The 6,000-nt window shown below is 56.2% G+C and overlaps 1 protein-coding gene across 1 annotated transcript in view; it reads left to right on the top strand.

The window, feature by feature from the left end:
• The first annotated feature begins 3,168 nt into the window (after positions 1-3,168).
• The window catches only part of LOC138068124 (uncharacterized), a 41,281-nt gene continuing 38,449 nt past the window's right edge, over positions 3,169-6,000 (top strand). Inside the window, exon 1 of the mRNA XM_068953918.1 lies at positions 3,169-3,314. The gene's annotated coding sequence lies outside the window, so the exon portion shown is untranslated. The remainder of the gene's footprint in view (positions 3,315-6,000) is intronic.

The raw sequence follows: 6,000 nt of genomic DNA, 5'->3' as shown, positions 1-6,000 counted from the left end.
CAAGCCGGGAACAACTTGCCTCGCAAAGCCGCTGCGGGAGCAGGGCTGCGGGCAGCCGGGCGCCCGCCCCAGCGCGGCCATCGACTCGCAGCGCCACCTCAGTTGCGGCTGCCCCCCGTGCCTCAGTTTCCCCACCGCGACATGAGATGGAGTCTTCCCCACCCTTCTCCTCCCCGGTTTTGCAGGCGACTCGTGTGGCCTCCTCGGGAGCCGGTGCCTTTCGTGGCCGACGCGAGGCAGTGACTGGAGGGAGCGAGGAGCCCCGGGACGGCCGGGGGGACGTCCCCGCTGCGCGGCGTGCGCCATCGAGTTGGACGGCGCTCCCTGTGGCAGCGGCCGCTGGCCTGCCCTTATCGGCCGCGGGAACCCGGCGCTGCTCCTCTGGCATGTGCAACGATGTATTTCCCTCTTTTTAATGTTCCTTTTGGCCTCTGATCAGAAGTGCGCACTATCTGCCTGTTATTAGTCTGCCTGCTGCTATCTGCCCCGGGAGCAATCTCAGGGTGAATGAATAAACACAACAGCATTTAGCAAGATCTGAAAGGAGATTTGATGATAATTTCTTCCCTGCAAATTGTACGCGCTCATGTTTTCAGCGCGCTGAAGGCAATTAGAGCAGAGCGGAGCTGGCAAGACGAGGGGCGATGCTGAAGAAGCCATGACTATGGAACCGTAATAACAATTTAGATTCTATTTAGATACAAGTGGCTACAAGTCGCGTTTCAATATTGAATCAATCGACACAGACAAATGATTTAATACGGAGGCATTTGTGTGAATGGAAGGAGAGAGCCCAGCCATTTAGCAACAGCCAGGTGGGGACAAATGGATCGGCGTCCGGGACGGATTCAGAGCATCTCGCTGCCTCCGCGGCTAGGAGGGGAGACGGGAAGGGGAGATCCTGCAGGGAACAAACAGCTTTTCTTGCAGCTTTTTGCATTCTGGGATGGCTCGCACTCGGCATCGATTGGGGAGGTATTTTTAGAGCCAGTCTGGTATTTGTTAACCTTCTCATGCAGAGTGGAGCTTTCTTCTAGAAAGCATGTGTGCGCGCACGCGTGTGAAAGAGAGGGAGAGCGAGATCCTTTCAGAGATAAAAAGTAAGTAGCCAGCTCCAGCCAAACGCCTCATGCAGCTGTATAAATATAAGAGGGCCCCGCTCACCCCCACCTCCACTGGGCGAGTGGGATTGGTGACACTGGAGAATGCTTTGCTGTCATTAGTTAATTGAGCTGCTGATGTTAAGAAAAGGTTATGTATTTCTCCTGGTAGTTTTTCTTTGTAAAACTCTGACACGGATCTCTTGCAATAGTGGTAATAATGCCCCAGCTGGGGACTTGGAGCAAATCTTCCCTACGGTAGGTTTTTTTTCCTCCCCTTTTCTTTCTTCCTTCTGCGCGGTGGTGGCTCAGCTGAGGAGCAGCTCGAGCCACCCTTTGCGCCTGCCGCCTGTAACCGATACCTCTCGCTGCCGCCCTAGGCAGGATCTACCCGCCGTCTTGGGGCTGTGCAGCGGACCACCGGCAATGCAGGCCCTCTGTGGCCTCAAATCCTTGAGAAAAGAGCCGGAGCAGGAGCAGGCCAAGCCTGGAGGGTGAATGCACTGTGCTCAGTGTCCTCTTCCAGCATCCTGGCTGGTACTGGGGCCTGGTGCCCCCCGAGCCCTCTGCCACCATCAAGGGTTGGGACCCAGGAGGGATTTGATCCTGTCTCCAGTGCTGAAGTGTGGTCAATGTGTCACAGTCGGCCAGCCCTGCTCCCAGGTGGGTTGAGGGGCCCACCAAAATTCATACTGGCTTGCATGCTGCTGTCAGTGTGGTCCCGAGCATTAATGGCTCACGCTGCCGTGAAACTTGCTTCCCTCATGAGTGCTTTTAACATCGATCTCTGGAGCCCTCGTGACAAATGGCCTGGCAGGTCTTCTCCTCTTCACACCTTTGCCGAGTTGTCTTCTGCAAGGAGGCAAGCGTGCTGGAAGGGGAAGGGATCTCGATTCCTCACATTCCTGGGTTTACCGCTATGATTGCCAGCCTCAGAGAAACCCGGGGGGGCTAGAGCAGCCCCTGGCGCTTTCCAGCCCTCCGTCACTGCGGAGGGGGCACCAGGGGACTCTTTTACACGTTTGCTGGTAGTGCAGCTGGCGGTGGCAGGCCACATCTTGGCACAAAGCTTATGGTCGCTCCAACCTCCTGGGCTTGCGAAATACCCCCCTGGGCTGGGGGGCAGCCCCTTCGCTGCAGGATAGCTGGCCACGGTACTCTGGGACCCGCTGCTCCTTGCAGGCAAATATATATATCTCCTCCTGCAGGCAGCCTGGAGGGAAACCTGAGCGTAACAAGCCAGGCAACAGCACAGAAACATTGAGGATGCAGGATTTTACCTGTGTTTTTCCCATGGGGGGACTTATGCTAGTAACAGCACAGCTGCCAAGCTTGCTACGATTTTTGCTTAACCAGTCACTTCCCACCTCTCTGTGTTCAGGTTTTGTACTGATTCTGCCTCAATCTCTTGGCTTTTATTCCAAAAACATCTCCTTTCAGCACTCATGACTCCTGAACCAGGCAATCACTTGGCAACTGATCTGCAAACAAGGCGATGTTGCTTCTGCTTAACAGGTAGCGACGCTGCAAGGCAGAGAGCTTGACTCAGCCGGCGCGTGGGCGCCTTCCCACGCCACGCGCAGCGCGGTCAGCGCGGCCTGCCCACGCGCGCCAGCCATCTCCCGCTGAGCAGTCAAGCACGCTGACCCGGGGCGTTGCCAAACAACCAGCGTCAAAAACGGTACCGACGCGGCAGGAAAGCAGTAAAATTGCTGGGGTGCAGCCTGCGAGAAATGAACAGCCGCCCTCCCGCGAGCCAGGCCTGCTTATTATTTCCCATCTCAGTATTGTTTCGTTGCTCGATGAAACTTTACCCCCGGCAGTCGCCAGGCTATCACTGCATAGCCCAGTCCAGGTCAGCCCCCGGCCCAGCTCCCTCCACCGGCAGTGGCTCTGGCAGCCGGGGAGGTCACTGACCCCAGCTTCCTACCGCCGCCTGCTGCGGGAGGTCACCGCCAGCCCATCGGCCAGCAGAGCAGGCTGCGCGGCTGCTCCTTAATTAATCCCAGGCAAAATTAATCAGCTGACATCCGACAGCTGAATTGCTGATGGCAATCACTTTGGGGCCGTACCTTTCTTCTACCAGCAGTGTTGGACCCAGGGCAGAATGTTTGCCTCTGCTTTTGGAGGGCTGTGCTGGATCTGTGGGGGTCTGCCTGGTGCTGTTGTTGTGCAGAGGTCCCTTCCTTTCTCCTCTGCTTGTTCTGCTCTCTGGTAAGTGGGAGCAACGTTGCTGCTGCTCCAGGTACACTGGGAGGAGGGCCTTGCGTCATTGCCCTGGTGGATGCTTGCATAGAAGGTGCTGTAGAAGTGAGGAGTGTTATTGTTGTTGGCTGAGTTCCTGGAAAAGGTAACAACAAAATGGCTCTAGTGCACCAGGACAGCATTAACTTTTATGACGTGCCCTGGTCTGCCTTCAGATGCGATGGTGTACTGCTGAGCCTGCTTCTGCCAGGATCCCTTGTATCCCCTTTCCTGGCGGATGGGAGCGTTTCGGTTAGGTGGCCCTTGATGCCCTACTAGGTGTCTCCTTGGGGACCTATAGTGGTCTGTTGGCGATGATGGGCAATGTTTCCCACTCATTCCCATCAGTGGGGTCTTTTGGCACAGCTGCCCTGAGCTTGGCTGGGGTACAGCTGAAATTTCCCAGGACGGTCTTTGCTGGTCTTCATTCGCAATGGTGAGATGTTTTCTCACAGCTGCACAGCAAATCAGCACTGGGATTGGAGAGTGTCAGCTGAGCAGGCAGCCGCTGTTTTGGTGACTGTGCCGCGTTCCCCTCATCACGGTGACGATGGCTTTCCTACCCCTGCTCTCATTGCTCTTCCTTCCTGACTGTGCTTTCCCCTTTCCCTCTGCCCGCAGCCGCTCTCCCCTCTCCTGGTGTGAGCCTTTAATCTGTCCCCTGCAGGCTCTACCGCTTTAGATTGCTAATCACGGATTTTGAACGCTGGAATTAACGATCTGATCCAATCGACACCCGTGCATCCGTAATGAGGCCCTATTTCAGATTAATCAGTCATTAGGCCAAAATGCCAACACAGTGTCAGAAAACTATTTGTCTTTACTGCTGCACTTTCTTTTTTATTTGTCTCATTTACAATGACTCTGAAGGGCTCAGTTCTTCCCCTTTCCGTTGCAGCAAGGGGGAGCGAGGTCATTGCCAGCGAGAACGGGGCAGGGGTCCTGGCTCTCCTCCCCTCCCTTAGAGCTGGCGCTAGATGGCTGTTGGCTCTGGTTAGCCACAGATTCGGCGTGTGCGTTGATAAGGGCCCAAGTCAAATTCCTGACCCTACGTGCAATGACCGTGAGCCGCAAGTACGGGAGCGGGCACAAGCCCTCGCCGGCGTGAGTGCTGCTGAACGATGCCAACGCTTTCGGTCCAGTGCTGCTCCGTGTTCTGCTGGTCTCTGCGCTCGGGGACGTGGCACAGACACGCGGTCTGCGTACTTGTACCTGGAGGGAGCTGGTGTGGTCAGCGTGCAGCCCGGATTCGGGGCTGTCGTTCCAGAGCCAGCGGGGGCTGCTTTGGAGTTAAGGGCGGGAGCACTGCCAGCAGGTGAGGTCCAGTTTTGGTGACCTCACTTCTGCAGAGGATACTGGAAGACAGGAGTGAGATTCGACGCAGGCTGAGTTACATGGCTGGGCTGCGGCTGTGAGACCTGCTTACCGTGAGAAATTTAAGGATCCCAATCAGCTGATCAAAGGAGGAGACCTGAGCTGCACCAGGGGAGATATCTGATAGCAGAGGCTTCTCCAGCTTAGCAAGTAGAGCAGGATGCCACAGCTGGAGGTTTCAAAGGGGGGGAAAAAAATGAAATAGAAGATGAATTAACCATTGGAGCAAGGAAGGGAGATGCAGTGGGTCCTACAGGTATGGGGTCCTTAAATTGGACCTTGACATCTAAGCAACACCCACAAATTCATGGGCCCTGATAAGGGATTTGATGAGGAGTTTTCTCCACCATGCAGAGCTAATCCCTGTGGCCTCTTCTGGCTTTCAGACTTGAGTAAAACAAAACCCGTTCCCAGCTCTTTCCCACCCACCTCTTCCGCGATGGAGAGTGGTAGGAGAAGGTTTGCAGCGCACCCTTGATTACAGCTCAGCCTGCTCGTACCTCTGCTCCGGTACCCTCCTGCTTGAGGGCTGGCCAGCTGATAAGGCAGCCAGGGTTAGAGTTTACCCCACACGAGTCATTTCTGAGGCATGCCTCGTTTTTAAGCCAGACCTGCTCCTTTTCTTGGGGAGCCGCAAAGGAGCCTCTTTGGGCTCGTGGGAAACAGCGGCCAATCCGTAAAGCACGTTGTCGGCGCGGTCGGATCGCAGGCTGCCCTTCAGATCCCTCCCGCTGTGGGTAACGCGGGGCGGTCCCAGCCAAGCGCCTCGCCGAACGGCGTCCGTCCCCGCGCGCCCCCTCGGTGCCGCCGTCGATCAGCAGCCCGCCTTTCCCCGCGGCCCGGCGAGCCGGAGCCACCGTCGTGCTGGGGTTTCTCCAGGAGCCGGGGAGCAGGACCGGCCGCTCCGAGGGCGAGAGCGGGACCGAAAGATGCCCAGAGCGTGCTCAGGCCCCTCGCTGGAGGAGGGGAGTTTATCGGAGAACACCTGGAATCTATTAGGCTTGGACTACGGAGTCAAGGTTTTGCCGCCTGCAGGCAGCTAAAGTATAAATAGCGGCAAAGGGTTTGTTTTGACTACTTTAAATTGTGCAGGTTTCGTGCCCTGAGAATTGGGAGTTTGAAGCTGCTCCTAACGTAATAATCCCCTCGCTTCCCCCTCCCGCCCCGGCCGGCCAGGAATCCGCACCTTGTTCTCTTCTCCTTCTCATTCCTCTCTTTGTTTGACTATTTTCCCTATTTCCCATCTGTTTATCGCAAACCTCCCTCTTCCGGGACCCTTCTG

Source organism: Struthio camelus, chromosome 9, assembly GCF_040807025.1.
Source record: "Struthio camelus isolate bStrCam1 chromosome 9, bStrCam1.hap1, whole genome shotgun sequence".
NCBI lineage: Eukaryota > Metazoa > Chordata > Aves > Struthioniformes > Struthionidae > Struthio > Struthio camelus.
Note: the sequence above shows the minus strand (reverse complement) of the source record. Positions and strands in the feature narration are given on the sequence as shown.